Here is a 17145-nt window from a genome sequence, read left to right on the forward strand (position 1 = left end):
AGGAACAGATTTGGAAGGCACCTTATTCAGTAAATATGCTGAGGTTTCCAATGCATAACCCCATAGAAATACTGGAAGATTTGCATAGCTCATCATGGACCGAACTATGTCTAACAAAGTTCGATTTCTCCTTTCAGATACCAATCTGGAGGCGTCCACTGGGAGACTATACCATTTACTTTGAGATAATCCAGAAACTCCCCATTCAAGTATTCACCACCTCGATCTAATCGAAGAATTATAATACTATGTTTGGTTTGTTTCTCCACTTCATACTTATACTTTTTGAACTTTTCAAAGGCTTCAGACTTGTGTTACATCAAACACATATCCGAATCTAGATCTATCATCTATGAAAGTAATGAAGTATGAAAATCCACCCATGGCTTGCGTAGACATTGGTCCACATACATCTGTGTGTACCATTCCTAGCAAATTTGCAGCCCTTTCTCCATGTCTACTAAATGGAGACTGCAGTGCCACTATAAAGTGAGATTTTCATCATCCCTTTTCTTTTATTAGTTTGTTCAATCTGAAATAAATTATGTCACATACATACAGACCATTATTTAAAGTACCACGTCCATAAAGAATATTATCTCTAAGAATAGAACATTCATTATTCTCAATAATAAATGAATATCCAGCCAAGTCTAACATGGGAATAATATTCCTCACAATCGAGGGAACAAAATAACAATTATTTAAAATAATAGTCTTGCCCGTAGGCATATGAAAATGAAATAATCCTACATCTTCAGCAGCAACTCTTGCTCCATTTCCCATCAGTAGAATCACCTCCTCTTCTTTAAGAGTCCTACTTCTCCTTAGTCCCTGCAACGAATTGCAGATGTCAGAACCATAGGCGGTATCTAATACCCAAGTAGAAATTTGGCTTAATGACATATTCACTTCTATCATGAACATACCTGAATCAGAAGCGGCAGTCTCACTACCCTTCTTCTTCTTCAATTCTGCAAGGTAAACCTTGCAGTTCCTCTTCCAGTGCCCCACCTTGTTACAGTGAAAGCAAACAACTTTACTCTTGGGGTCTTCAGCTTTTGGTGGAACCGGCTTTTCTTCACCTACTTTCTTCTTCTTGGAAGAGTTCCTCTTCCTTTTCTTAGGATTGGAATCTTCACCAATTAGAAGAACATAACTCTTCTTAGGGGGAAAATTCGATTCCGCAGTCTTTAACATGTTGTGGAGTTCAGGCAGGCTGACATCCAACTTATTCATGTGAAAGTTCACAACAAACTGCGAGAACGAACTCGGAAGTGATTGCAAGACCAAGTCTTGGCTCAGCTCCCCATCCATGGCAAAACCAAGTTGTCCAAGACGTTCAATCAAATTGATCATCTTTAGTACATGGTCATTCACAGATGATCCCTCAGACATCCTACAACCGAACAGCTCCTTCGATATCTCATATCGAGCTGTCCTCCCTGCCACATCATACAACTCTTGTAGATGCATGAGGATAGTGTGAGCATCCATATGCTCATGTTGCTTCTGTAGCTCAATGTTCATGGAAGCTAGCATGATGCATTGAGCAACATTTGCATCATCTATCCACTTACGATACACAACATGTTCACCATTATGCGCATCGCTAGCAGGTTCAGTAGGCTTAGGTGAGTCAATCATGTATTCCAGCTTCTCAATCCTGAGAACAATTCTCAAGTTTCGAAGCCAGTCAGCATAATTAGGACCAGTCAATTTGTGAGCATCCAGTATGCTCCTGAGTGATAGTGCAGAAGACATAATGTATATTGTAAATCTGTAAATGATAAACACATAACAACACTTAGCAAATATTCGATTTCATTTTAAAACACTATATGAATCGGGTCTTTATTCATAAGTGGCTCCCACTAATTTATCTAATTTATTCAACCCCCTACGTGAAAAATTAAGCATTCATAATGCTAGTGGGAATAGGGATCCTACATTCCATTACACAACCCCGGCTGTAGCACGAACCTCCATATAATGTTCTATAGGCAGACAACTCTTGTCAATTATATCTTATGTTATTCCCTAATCAAACTTTAGCCTCTTGAATAATTGAGTCTCGGCTGTGGCACGACAAACTCAATATTCTAAGTCAAGTCTAACCCAACATTCCGTACAGTTGAATCAGTCCCCAAAGGCCCACGGCTGTGGCACGTACCGACCTTTAGATTCTTATTCAATGTACACATCTCTATGTAATAGACAAGTATTTTTTATTTCGAAATCAAAGCCCTTGGCTGTAGCACGAACCGACAATGATTTAAAAATAAGAACTACTTTCTATCATGTTGGAAGGCTATGACCGACACAAGCCCGTTGTGTCATTGGCCAATTACTACTTGATATTATTTAATTTTAGAGGGATTATATTACATTACAATCATAATCATATTATAAAGAGATTCTTCCTTTTAAATTAAATATTTCAAATCAATAATCAATAATCAGATGATTCCCAGATCGGGCGGAGCATTGTCAAGAGGCGTCACTTAATAACCCTTTCTTACAGATAGAAATCTGTTGTTGACAGAATCATCCTTTCTCTCATATCGAAAATTCATATTCAATTACATGTTTCATAAACACAAGAATCTCATGATTGTATTCATAATATTATTCTTAAGGTTATGAAACAATTTCACTATACTAGATTGTCTAACAAGCGCCTTATGTTCATTTAAGTTCACCTAAATCTATCATCGCATGATAAACTAAGTATATATCACATATATAAACATGAATAAACATCAAGGTAGGCATGTTACATCATCTAGCATATTGGTCTAAGCATTATACATCTCTATGTATCACATGAAGCATTTAAAAGCAGTTTAAAAACAGCTTTAAAACACTTTCGGAAATATAAACAGTTCAAAACTTTTATATAAACTAAAATTGATCACTCCATTAGATCCGTCTCGGAAAAACGAATCCAACGGTATATTGCACGCCCAAAACGGAGTTACGAAACTCCCAGAAATCAAATTTAAAAAATAACAGACGGGCTGTAACGCATTACAGGAACGCGTTACAAGCCCTGTAACGCATTCCGGTGATGCGTTACAACCCTTTTAAGCCATTAAAAGGTGTAACGCATTCCGTGAATGCGCCACAGGGTGTAACGCATTCCCGGAATGCACGACACCCCTTTCCCTTCTCTTGCAGCAGCCGCCGTTGCTTGTTTTTTTTTTCTTTCTTGGTCACCGTGCTGCCGTACTGTACTCTGTACCTTTGCTTTGCTTTCTCCGTGCATCACAGACAGCATTCAACAGCAGATATATAGCAGATATATATATACAACTGAATATACATATATATACTTATTTAATTACGAATTTTAATTGCAACAACTTCAAAAATTCATAATAAAAAATCTATACATCATAAAATTATGAAAAAAATACCCAGACGATCTACAACACTTGTAGAACCCAGATCAACATTCAAAATTATTTTGAGAAACAATTTCTCATCAGACAAAATTAATCCATGATATAACTTGTAAAAATCATAATTATTTCATACAAGCACATAAAATTCTGAAATTTTTTACCACAGATCTATATGCATACAGCCTAAGCTCTGATACCATTGTTGGATTTTAATCGCAGCGGATGCATGGTAAAAAATTTTTTACACATACAAAATCCAAATAAATACATATAAATCGTGGTAAAAACATAGGGATCGATTACTAACCTTTAATAATCGATCCAAGAGCAACGATCGGAGATCCTTAGTAGCTGCTCCTCAAACGTGAAGCACTCCACCTATATCCACCAAGAAAATGACGTTAAGGAGGAGGAGGAGGTGGAGAGAATTAAGTTTTATAAAATTTTGGGGTTCGAATAAAAATAGAGTTTATAATAGTATATTTATAGGCAAAATTTTCAGCTGAAATTTTCCCATAAAATATTATTATTATTAACCCATTTATTATTCTTATTAATAATTAAAACACCTTTTAATTATTAATCCTTTTTCTAAACACTTTAGAAATAATTCTCTCTCTTGATTTAATTTCCAAAAATTAAATCCTTTAATTAATAATATTAAGAACTTTTCTTAATTAATTTATAATCAATTAAATCTCATTTAATCAATTATTAAATTTGCCAATTAATTATTTATTTCATAAATAAATAATTATTAGCCATTATTAATTAATTCATCCACCATTAAATCATTCTCTTTTTATGGTGTGACCCTGTAGGTTCAATATTAAGCCGGTAGTAGAAATAAATAATAATAAAACTATTTTATCATTATTTATATAAATTCTCTAATTTATTAAATATGATTAATTAATTAATCACATTTATTCTACATCGTGAGGGATAATTCTCAGCATATCGCGACTATCCGGATAATATGAATTCACTACTTAGAATACCAAAAACATATTCAGTGAATAGTTACCGTACAATAAACTCCTTCTACCCTACAATGTCCCAATTAAATACAAGGCATGAATCTCGTGTCAAGCCTATCTAATTCAATCACTTGCTTACCATTTACTATGCGTAGTTCTATGCAAATTAGAAACTCCTTTCTAATTTCATTCACTCTGGCCAGAGATTCCTGAACTAGCATAAGTGGATCAGCCTTGAACATTCGCTTCCTTCACTGGAAGGGGTAGATCATTTATTGATCATACACTATCTTCGTGTACAAATTCCTATACCCAGTAGAGCCCTAATAATTGTCCCTGGAGACTAAGAACTAAACCAAAGCATAGTTCAGTGTACACAAGATGACTATGATGACCTCAAGTCTAAGGATACTTGTACAACTATCACTATGTGAACAACTGTTGACACGTGAGTGAACTCCATCAGTTGTTCAGCTGTGCGAGTCATGTTCAGTGAACTTATTCTATAATAAGCACATATATACTAGCTATGGTGTCACCACACAAATATCTATGAGAACAGACATCCTTCAAAATGAAGCAAGCATAGTATGTACCGATCTCTGCGGATTATTAATTACCAGTTAGTAATCCTACGACCAGGAACTATTTAAGTTTAGAGTTATCATCTTTTAGGTCTCACTATTATGATCTCATCATAATCCATAAAAAGCTTTACTCTAAACTATGGTATATCTTATTTAAACACTTAAATAGATAAAGCCCGTAATAAAAACAAAACAAGTCTTTTATTAATATCAATGAAATCAAAACAGATTACACAGGAAGTTATTCCTAAATCCTAATACATGATTGGACTTAGGACATATTCCTTTCAGTCAATGGTGTAGGGGAAGTGGTGCCCAAATTTTCAAAAATTACCCTATATTTAAGGATAAAGAAGTATATTGTCGTTCTCATCAGTACTCCAAATGATTGCGATCTCGGTTCTTGAGAAAGAATGTTATGATCAGACCGACTTTATATAATTAGTCTTTGATTCCAGTTAGCTAGTCAGCACTTGGTTTAATTGATCAGTTAAAAGAGTTAATTGATCAACTTTACCAACTAATGGTTAGTTAAATGGAGATCGATTTCAATTAGATCGATTCAAGCTCTAACATGATTTTCAGATCCGAAATCAAAGCGATTAGGAATTTGGAGGAAGTGATGGCATTAGCAGAAATCAAAAGTTTAGTAGAATTAGCGTGATGCTACTGCAGACGTGTATGAGATTTTATCTAGATGAATACGCCCTTTTCGATAAACAAGAGGAACGGAAAGTTATTGGTACATGCTAGTAAGAAGAACATTTTTAAGAACTGAAGGTTCAAGATAAAGCAAAGACATTCTATCATCTGTAATAGCATTCCAGGAATGACTTGGATGTATACCCATATCGAGTGATGAATTAATGAAAGCTACTATAAATTAGGGGAGAGAACGTTTGTAGGAACTGAAAATCCAAGATAAAGCAAAGAAACGTTACCATCTGTAATAATACTCCATGAAGAACGTAAATGTACATCCATGTCGAATTACGATTTAAGGGAAGATGTTGTGATATACTGGGAAACTCACAAATCCAAGTATCCGATGTAAGATAGAAATTGGCGAAGTCTGCATGTGAACTCAGGAAAAAAGGAATGTTGATCAATGGGGGAAAGTCAAATACGCGAACCGTGATGAGTTAAGAAAGGGTAAGAAAATAGCTACCAAAGAAATTCGATAATTCTGTTAGTAAGAATTTAAATATTATAAATAAAAGCCTTCATTCCAGTGTGAACTCCAGAAATGACTTATCTAATAATGAACAGATTAATATTACTAAGAAAAAGAAATTCGTCATGTTTAAAAGAGATAATGAATAATGAAAATGGAGAAATAAATAAGAAAAAAAGTGGAATCAAAAGGATGATAAAGAAATTTTATAAATAAATCAGGAAATATGCAAGTTGGGAATGTCAGTTGTGCCAGAACTGATAGGAGAATGAGGTGAAACGCCGATAATTGGAGATAGGAATTCGTTCCAAGAATGCGTGTAAACTAGAAAGATTAAACAAAGGTACTAGTGGCGAACGATTGGAGAAGAACGTTACAATGAATCTCAAGATGGAATTCTTTAGAATTAAAGTGAAGTCCCAAAGATTCTAACAAATGATTTATCAAGGTTACCTCGGGAAATGTAGTAATAATTTCTCATTGATTACTGCACAGAGCCGACCTAGTGTCAAAAGCCCTGTATCGTATAACTCAATAGGGATGAAATAATGAGTAAATAAAAACTTCAGAAATGTGGAATGAAAGAATAATGAAATAAAGAGTATTTTATGCTGCTGAAAAGTAGTCATGGAAAAAGAGAATGGAGGTATGAAGTTACGCGTCGATTATCAGAAATGGTAAGTTTAAAGATTAAGTGAACATAATGTACCACGAGTATTTGGATAGTGTGATTGTATTTATTGATAGCATCCTCGCTAATTCAAGGACTTAGAAAGACCAAGTTGAACGCCTGATGATATGCCTGCGAAGAGTTGAAAAATAGCAACTGCATTCTCAGCTTCAAAGGTATGAATTCTGGTTAAAATTGATTATGAGCTATGATTGCTTGGTTAACTACCAATCAGGAAAGGTCCATTTAGGGACATATGTTTTGAATAGAAAGAAAAGAGTGAATATCATTAAGATTATTGGGAAATGGTTAAAAGAATTGGAAAAGTTAGAAATTAAAGAATAGGTTTTGATCCGTCTTCCGGGTTATGCTGATACTTACTTTGTTGTTGGATATCAAAGGTGGTATTAATACAGATGATTGATGTTGACTTCAGTATGAGACGTTGTGAGCATCAAAGTTCATATTGATATCTAATTTGATAGGACAACAAAATGAGTATTAGTACCAAGAGACCGAGTTTTGAATAAAGTTCTGGTTCATTCCGTTCCAAATTAATATATTTCCTTTCAGATAGTAAAAGATTCTCGCTTGATGAATAGACTTGATAGTGATTGAAAAGAAATCGAGTTATACTACGAAGTGGTGAGTTAAATGCAATTGTCGAGATTTTCCTTTAATTTTTAGTTTTGAATAGATTTAAAACATTTCGAAGCATCAGACGCCTTGAGCTCAGTATATCGGGCGCAAACGGATGGAGAGTACAAGAGCCCAGCTAAAAGTTTTCAAATACGATTGAAAACGATCATAAGTTAGACTGATCGAATGGAAAGAGACATGAAAAGTAAAGTAGAACAGTCAGTGAAAATAGAAATTTCATGAACACGAGTTATTAGAATTGGAAATAAAAGAAGGTTAGTGTAAATTAAGTAGTCCTTTGAAATAATGAGATAGATAGAACGATTGTGAATGAATGGGCCTTGTTGTTACGGGAAAAACGAGTTTATAAGATGTTCAAATGTATATGACTAAAAAGAGTAATTTAGCTCCATATGTATAAAATGAAGGTTTAAGTCAGATTGCATGAGTAACTGATAGATTTGATGACGGTAAGAAACCGTTGAGTTATGATTAAGTTTATGAGAATTGAGAAATTATAAGAGAGATACTTGGAAAACATCATGGTCTGTTCCTTAGCATGATTCTGAGGACAGAATCCTTTTAAGGGGGGAAGAATGTAACGTCTGAGAAATATTATGTAATTATTTTTATCAATAAATAATTATTATGTGATTTTATGTGAATTTTGGTGAATTATTTAATGATTGATATTAATATTTGGATGTTTATTTATGATAAAAATTTAGATATTTTAATATTTAATTATCTAGAATAAAATATAGACTACTTTGGTATTTTCTGGTAATTTTTGGAGTGTTATGTGATTTTACAAGAATTTATATAATCAATAATGATTATTTTTACGTGATTATAAAATGACTTTTTAGAATCAGAAATCGTCTCACTTCAACCGTTTTTGCGTTTTTTCAACCTGAAACTCTTCCGAAAACTCTTTCCTAACCTAATCTGATAATTCTGAACATTTTTCGTGTTTTGACTTTTTAGACTTTATGCAAGAAGTCTGTCCATTTTCCAGGCTACCTACACTCATTTCATCCACAGAGATTTGCTTGATTTGTGAGTGGTGAAGAAAGATTTTGTTTGGCTTCTCTATCTGTCCAAACCTTTCCTTGATGCTTTCATCTATCTTTTTCCATTGTGCTTCTACTGCTTTTTCAACACCCACAACTTCACTTTGATTGATGAGCTCCTTTGACTTCAACTTAGCAGCTGCTAATTGAATAATGTCAATGATGTCCAATACTGTGGCCTTGTGTATGTGATTGTTGGAACAATTACTTTGCTGACTTGGATGTGCACTTGCTCCCCCTCACTTCTTGACCCTTCCTGACTAACTGGAACAAGAGAGTCTTCTTTCTCCCCTTTTTGTTATCATCAAGTAGAGTGAAGGTAGAAGTCTGTGCAGCCACCATCTTTTGAAGCAAGTTAGTTTGATGTGCTTGATATACCTGGATATCTATGAGAGATGCTTCTATTGCTGTTAGTCTTGCATCCAAGGAATCCACTTTAGTGACAAGATTAGAATTCTTCCTTAGCTGTCTGGTAATGTCAAGCATTGTTGCATTTGGAATTTTAGCATCCAATCTTTTAGAGACATCCTCTTTCACTTGATCAATCTCTATTTTGATAGAGGTGACACATCCAAATTGTGTTGAAAAGCTTGGATTTGATGTAGTTGCAGAGAGTTGAGATGTGCCTGTAAGAGCTTCTTGGTGATAGCATTAGTAGTGGATTCAAGAGAATTCTGTGTCTGTTGAATTTGATGGATGAGAGTGGTCTTGAAGTGTTGAACATCACATTTCTTGGAAAATGCCCAAGATGGCATACAGAGCTGGAGCTAGGGCCTGTTTCTCCCCCTACGTACATGGACTCTTCCTCATCATCATCTGTATCTCCAAAGAACTCTTCAGACCTACCAGCTTCATAATCAATGTCATCACCAGATGTAGAAGGCATGGAGGTGATATCATCCTTTGCTCTTTGCATAGACTCAGTTGTATGCACCAAGTTGAGCATCTTTTCTGCAGCCACATTGTCCTGTTCAGCTAGAACTTGATATTCTCACACAGGGTGAGTAAATGCCTCAGCTTCAAAAGAGACAGAGTCTAAAACAGCTTGACATTCTTGCTGAATTAGCTGTCTCTTGTCAGCCTCATTGACATCCATTAACTCACTTACAATGGGCTCTTCCCATTCAGATGTACCTGCTTTTCTCTCAATTTCTCTCTATTTTTGCATCAAGGGCTCCCCTTGGCTTCCCACCTTCACATTCTAAGGTGGGACTCCTCTCACTTACTTTTGCCAGGCTAGAAGAAATAACCTGCATTTGTTCACTCTTTTCCTCTCCTTTTGCCTGGGAGAAACCCGGCCTCTCACTCATATCACTCCCTTCCCTCAGTTCTAGAAGTGATTGTACTACTACTAGCTCATCTGCACTTGTGACAACAGTTGAGAAATTAGGTTGTGTAGTGAGTACTGACGGATGAGGAACATCCATCGGTGTAGTAGTTAGAAAATCTGGGATGACTGCTATTAGGCACATCCGTCGGGATACAATTACTAACCGACGGATGAACAATATCCGTCGGGATGGAAGAAATGATAGAGTTTAGAGTGGAAACTATTGTAGACTATGTGCACATTGATGAGGATTTGGGCACAGATGTCTCAACAGCCCCTGAAAGAATTGGCAAGTTAGCCAACAAATCATCTAGAAGATGATGCTGACTTGCACTAATTTTTGGTTTCCCCAACAGAGTTAAAGAAGGGGAATCAGGTGTTGATGTGTGAATCATGTCCACATCCAAAGAGTTTGTGGGAGAGTCTTGTGTGTGAGGTGCTTCAATGATTAAAGATTTTGGCCGTGACTCCACATTTATTGGAGCCACATCAAACTGAATTTGAGATGGTGCAGTGACTGAGTCTTTTGCTGCAGTTTGCACTGTGTGTGTTCCCTGTGCATCCCCAATGGTTTTAGATTTCTTCTTTATGGTATAGGTTTGGGGTGGGCTTGTGTCTCTTGCCCTCTTGACCTGTGCTCCTGGTTGGGAGCTTGTTTCAATAGTGACATCCTTTTGGGAGGATTAAACTAGAGATGTGCTAATTTCCTTATTAATCACCATAATTTGTTGGGAAACTGTGGTGTGGCTAGGCTTAGGTGCACTCATCTCTCCATCCTTATCCTTAGGGTTTCTTTGATTTTTACCCCGTCCCTCACCCAACTCACTACCCTTCACACTCCCCACTTTAGGTTTGGTAGATTTTGCAACTGATTTCTTTTGAGAGAAACCAGAGGGGGCTTTCTTTGTTTTTGATTTTAAAGTTTTTGTTTTGGTAGTTTGGGTAGGCATCTGTTGGGTCATTGACATAGATATCATAGTTACACTTAAAGGCAAAGAAATTTGTGAGGTTGGAAGAGTAGAGACAGTGGTGCTTACCTCACTTACTTGAGGGCCCTCCATGATTGGAAAATAGAAGAGGGGCACCTCTTTATGATGACTTGCTCTGTTGAGGTCTGCAATTATTCTCCTTTCTTGAACCCAACAATCCACCTTGTTGGTTGGGTTCTCAATAACAATATTCTCATTTAGATGGTTAGCAAGAGTCATAAAGAATCTAGCATAATAAACACTTTTGCCTCTCTTATTAACTTCTCCTAACTTATAGCCTAGTTCAAACATAACCATGTCACTAAAATTATGATAATTATCAGTAACTAACATATAAAGCATGTTAAGCATGGAAGTATTTACAGAATCAAAATTATTCACTTTTCCAGAAAATACCTTGGTAACTACATCACACAAATAACTCCATTCCTTTCTACGACCTAGCCTTTGAATCTCACTTAACATAGAGGTAGGAAGTGCATAGCCAATAGAATTAAGTATAGTAACTAAATTAGCATTTATGTGTGGTTCAGTAGTAGTGTTATCTGGAATTTTAAAGCATGATTTGATAATGTCAATGTTAATGCAATGCTCCCTACCTTTGATGGTGAAAGTGATGGTTTTGTCTGAAGACTGGTACACAGCATTGGTCCACATCTCCTCCACAACTTCACAGTAGATTGTGGGTGATTCCAGTATAGCATAATTGAGTTTGCAATTTTTCACAAATTCCATCATTTTGTGAAAATCTTCAGATGCCGGAATTTCCTTGTTCACAAGAGCTACAAAGTTGTTCTTTTTATAGATGAATCCAGACTGAGACATGATTTTGACTATTGGTGCCATTGTTAAAGTAAGAGGAATTTGCAGAGAGAGAGAGTATTTGTTTGGAGAAGAAGAAGAGAGTTAGAGCAATTGATTTGAGAATGATAAAAGAAAAGAATGAAAATTAATTTTTGTTTTTATACTATCTCAGAAATAAACTGTCAAAAGCAATAAAGTGAAATAAAGTAACCAATCAAAATAGCCCAAAATAGCCGTTTAACATAAAATAAACTGTCAAAATTCTATCAATTATCCGTCGTGATATACTTACAAACTGTAAGTAAATCCGATGGATAATGTTCAGAAAATTAACGGCTAGGATTTGGATAATTCGACGGATGAAAATAAAATAATTTATCCGTCGAGTTTTAAAATATTCCAGAAAGGTAATTGATTTTTATTAAAATATTCTATTCCGACGGATGATCAAACTCGATGGATAATGAGCATCCGTCGGGATGTAATTTTTGACTTAGCCAAAATTTCATCTACAACAGAAAAATAAATTAAGTTTCTGGATACATTTCAACTTGCAAAAATATCAATAAAGATTTAAGAATAATTAAGCATACCTAACTCACTTACCAACCTAGAGAAGGTGGACTCATCAAGTGGCTTGGTAATTATATCTGCAAGTTGCTTTTCACTTGGAACAAAGTGAAGTTCCACAGTACCATTCATTACATGTTCTCTAATGAAGTGGTACTTGATATCTATGTGCTTTGTTCTTGAATGATGTACTGGATTTTCAGTATTGGCAATTACACTGGTGTTATCACAGAAAATAGGAATTCTTTTTACTTGCAGATCATAGTCCAACAATTGGTTTTTCATCCATAAAATATGTGCCCAGCAACTGCCAACATCAATATATTCAGCTATCGCTGTAGAAGTAGAAACTGAATTTTGCTTTTTACTAAACCAGGATACTAGCTTGTTTCCTAGAAATTGACAGGTTCCTGTTGTACTTTTTTCTATCAATTCTACAACCTGCATAATCTGCATCTGAATAACCAGTTAGATCAAAACCAGAATCTTTAGGGTACCAAATGCCAAGTTTTGGTGTACCCTTGAGATATCTGAAAATTCTCTTAATAGCTATTAAGTGAGATTCTCTAGGATCAACCTGAAATCTAGCACATAGACAAGTAGTAAATATTATATCTGGCCTACTAGCTGTTAAGTACAGAAGTGAGCCAACCATGCCTCTATAACTTGAAATATCCACAAACTTTTTAGTAGTGTTTAGTTCAAGTTTAGTAGCAGTGGCCATGGGAGTTTTTACAGATGTGCAATCCATTAGTTCAAACTTCTTTAAAAGATCATAAATGTATTTAGTTTGACTAATGAATATTCCATGACTAACTTGCTTAACTAGTAAACCAAGAAAGTAAGTTAGTTCTCCCATCATGTGTAGGGTTTCGAGCACATAAATGCAACAGAAACAGTAATTAAAAACGTAAAAAAAATAGAATTTTCGAAACCCACCACAGGATCCATGCGAAAAACATATATTTAATTCGTAGATCAGATTGTTTACCTTAAGAAGCTTTACCAATTGGTTGACTAATGGAGATCCAAAACTTGTTCAATCACCACGCATCCCGCTCTCGCGATCTACGCTCTATCGGTATCCACACGAATGCTTGAACACAAGGATGAATGTGTACTAGCACAAACTCGTTTCTTCTTTCTCTCTCCATCTTCTCTCTCGGTGGCTAGGATTTTAGTAAAAGTCTTGCATACAAAATAAGCCACCCAAGATATATTATACAGAGAGTAGAAAAAGAATTATAACTCTTAACTAATTAGGAGTTACTATTAATTTGAAATTCCTATTTGTATAATAATTAAGTCACACTTAATTATTTAATAAATGAATTTTATAATTAATATTAGTAAATTCGGATATCAATAATTATCTAATTAATTAAGTCATACTTAAATAATATTATAAATAATTTGAATTACTTTATATAATTTAAATCCAATTTAAACTAAATAATCCTTCAAGCATTCTTAGTGTGTGACCCTATAGGTTATTATTACGTTGACAACGAATTTTAAATATAATTTCAAATCGTAAACAATGAGCGGCATCTAGTAATACATCATTGTTACCCAAGTAATAATAATTGAATCGGTGATCGATTAATCCTTTCATGAATAATGTACAATGTAATATAATCCCTTTAACCAAATATTATAGATTAAACTAGAGGCTTGTAATGTGTCATCCTCATCATAGTTTAATCTAAGTTTCCTTGATCAATGAGTAGACTATCATATCAAATCAACATTTGAGCGTGGCCACGCATTTCATAGTCTAGCTCATACAAAAGGCCAATAATATCACTCCTAAAATAGGAGGGTTAAATCTCATCTAGATCATTCATATTTCTTATACAATTCATAATATACCCAATGTCCACTTTTATCATTACCCGGTCAAGGATAACTTTTAATGGAATCAATGTATATTAATTCTCGTATAGAAATATAATGTCTTCAGGTCTAAGGACCATTACATCATTATCACTGTGGTAATTACTTATGACACAACAGACATGTAGAATCTCACACTCGGTCTGTCCAGCACCATGTACATATACATCTGCATGTGTTTTTGACTTTGGTATCACTATATCTATGATCAATGAGATGTAATCATCAGTCAACAAACACACCAGTTTTAATGCATTATTATTGTCCCTTACTAATAATACTCGACTAGGGACCTTTAGGAATATTGATACTATTCTCATAATCTCATTTCTAAGTCACGTACTTAGAGATATAGAATTGCATATCATATTCCAAGGATATTTATTAATCTAACATTTATATCGCAGTAAATTAAAAATTAATAAACTATAAAGGGAATAATCAATAGAACATAAACATTAATAGTCCTAATGTCTTAAACTAAAACATCATAGTGTTGTCTCTAGGGCAAAACACTAACAATCTCCCATTTGCACTAGAGCCAATCACCCATGTATCTAATACTCATGGAACTAGTATGACCATCGTACTTCTGTTGCGACAAAGCCTTAGTCAGTGGGTCTGCAACACTATCATTACTATACACTTTACATTTATATTTCCTTAATCATTAATCTCATTAATAAGGTAATATTGCCTAAGGATATGCCTAAACAGTCTCCACGGCTGTTTCAAAATAAATATCAATATATTCGGCTTCCATAGAATCATCAATGTTCTTGCTGTGAACTATTCAAGCTAACATCAATTATATTTAGACAAAACACAAAACAGACATAAACTCGTAATCATCCTTGTCTGTCCAAAAATTAGGTTCAGAAACTAGTATCAGTGTAACCATTTACAATTAGTTCCCTATCTTCTCCATACACCAAAAATAAATCTTTAGTCCTCTTTCAGTACTTAAGAATATTCTTGAAAACTATCAAGTGACCCTCACCTGGATTAGACCGGTATCTGATCGTCATGCTCAAAGTATACAAAACATCAGGATAAATACATATCATTGTACACAATATAGATCCAGTTGCTGACGCATCTGGAACTTTCTCAAACTGCCCTTATCATCTAATGATTTAGGGGGCAATTATCTTTTGAGATCACTATCCTATAAGACATCAAAACATATCTTTTCTTTGTCTCTTGCATCATAAAATGATGTAATACTTTATCAATGTATGTACTCCGATAGGTCAATTAATCTTTTCAATCTATCTCTATAGATCTTGATCCCTAATATATAGGTAGCATCGCCTAAGTCTTTCACCGAGAAACTATTTCTCAACCAAGTCTTAACAACCTGTAGAGAATGTATGACATTCCTTATTTGTTATATGTCATCTACATATAATACTAGGAATGTCATATGACTCCCACTAACCTTCTTGCAAACAAATGGTTCATCTTCATTTTGAATATAGCCAAACTCTTTGACCGTTTCATCAAAATGAATATTCATTCTCCTTGAGGCTTGCTACAATCTATAAATAGATATAAGCAACTTACAAACTATCTTAGCAAACTTTGGATCGACAAAACCCTCAGGTTATATCATATATTCATCATCTTCAAGGCTCCCATATAAGAAAGCATTTTTGACATCCATTTGCCAAATCTCATAGTCAAAGTAAGCTACTATTGCTAACAAAATCCTGATGGACTTTACCATAGTAACCGGTGAAAAAGTCTCATCATAGTCTATACCATGAATTTGTTTGAAACTTTTTGCCACTAGTCGCGTCTTATAGGTCTGTACTTTACCATCCATGTCAGTTTCCTTCTTGAAAACCCACTTGCACCCTATAGGTTTTACCCCGTCAAGTGGATCAACTAAAGTCAATACTTTATTTTGATACATGGATTCCATCTCGGATTTCATGGCCTCTAGCCATCTCTCGGAGTCTAAACTGTTCGTAACATCTTGGTAGGTGAGAAGCTTATCATTATCCGTAAGCATCACATCACCATCTTGAGTCAAAAGAAATTCATAATTTCTCCCGGGCTCATGGTGAATCCTACTAGATCTATGAATAACCTGTGTTTCTTGGACATGATTACTTTTAACATTTTGATGTACATCCTGATCATATTCCAACTCTGGTTCAATGTTATTATGTGGTTCTCGATCTTCATCGAGATGTATTATCCTCCCACTGATTTTCTTAGAAAGTAGTTCTCCCTCAAGAAATACAGCGGCCCGAGCAACAAACACTTTATTCCCGGAAGGATTATAAAAACTATACTCTAGTCTCACTTGGATATCCCAAAAAATAGCATCTATCTAATTTTGGTCCAAGCTTGTCAAAGGCTAAACGTTTTACAAACGCTTCATGTCCCAAAATTTTCATAAATGACATGCTATGACATTTATCACTCTATATCCCATACGGAGTATTTTGAACCGCTTTAGTCGGAACTTGGTTAAGTGTATATGCAGCCGTTTCTAGAGCATAACCCTAGAAACTGAATGGAAGATCCGCTTGACTCATCATCGATCGCACTATGTCCAACAAGGTGCGATTTCTCCTCTCAAAATCTCTATTCCATTGAGGTGTTCCAGAAGGAGTAAGTTATGATACACTATCACAATCCTTCAAGAAACTCTTGAAATTGAGGTTTAAGTATTCTCATCCATGATCTAATTGTAAAACTTTTATACTTTTCCCTTATTTTCTTTTCCACTTCGGCCTTATATTCTTTGAACATTTCAAAAGAATCGGAATTGTTCTTCATAAGAACCACATATCCATATCTACTGAAATCATCAGTAAATGTTATGAAGTAGTATAAGCCCCCACTTGCCATCATACACATTCGACCACATACATCATTATGTAAAGTCATAATCGTTTGGTAGCCCTTTCACCTGATCAAGTAAAAGAAGCTTTAGTCATTTTTCCAATGAGACAAAGTTCGCATCTTCCGTATGATTCAAAATCAAACTTATCCTAGTATTCATCTATATA

The sequence above is a fragment of the Apium graveolens genome, chromosome 7 (genome assembly GCF_009905375.1).
Source record: "Apium graveolens cultivar Ventura chromosome 7, ASM990537v1, whole genome shotgun sequence".
Classification (NCBI taxonomy): Eukaryota; Viridiplantae; Streptophyta; class Magnoliopsida; order Apiales; family Apiaceae; genus Apium; species Apium graveolens.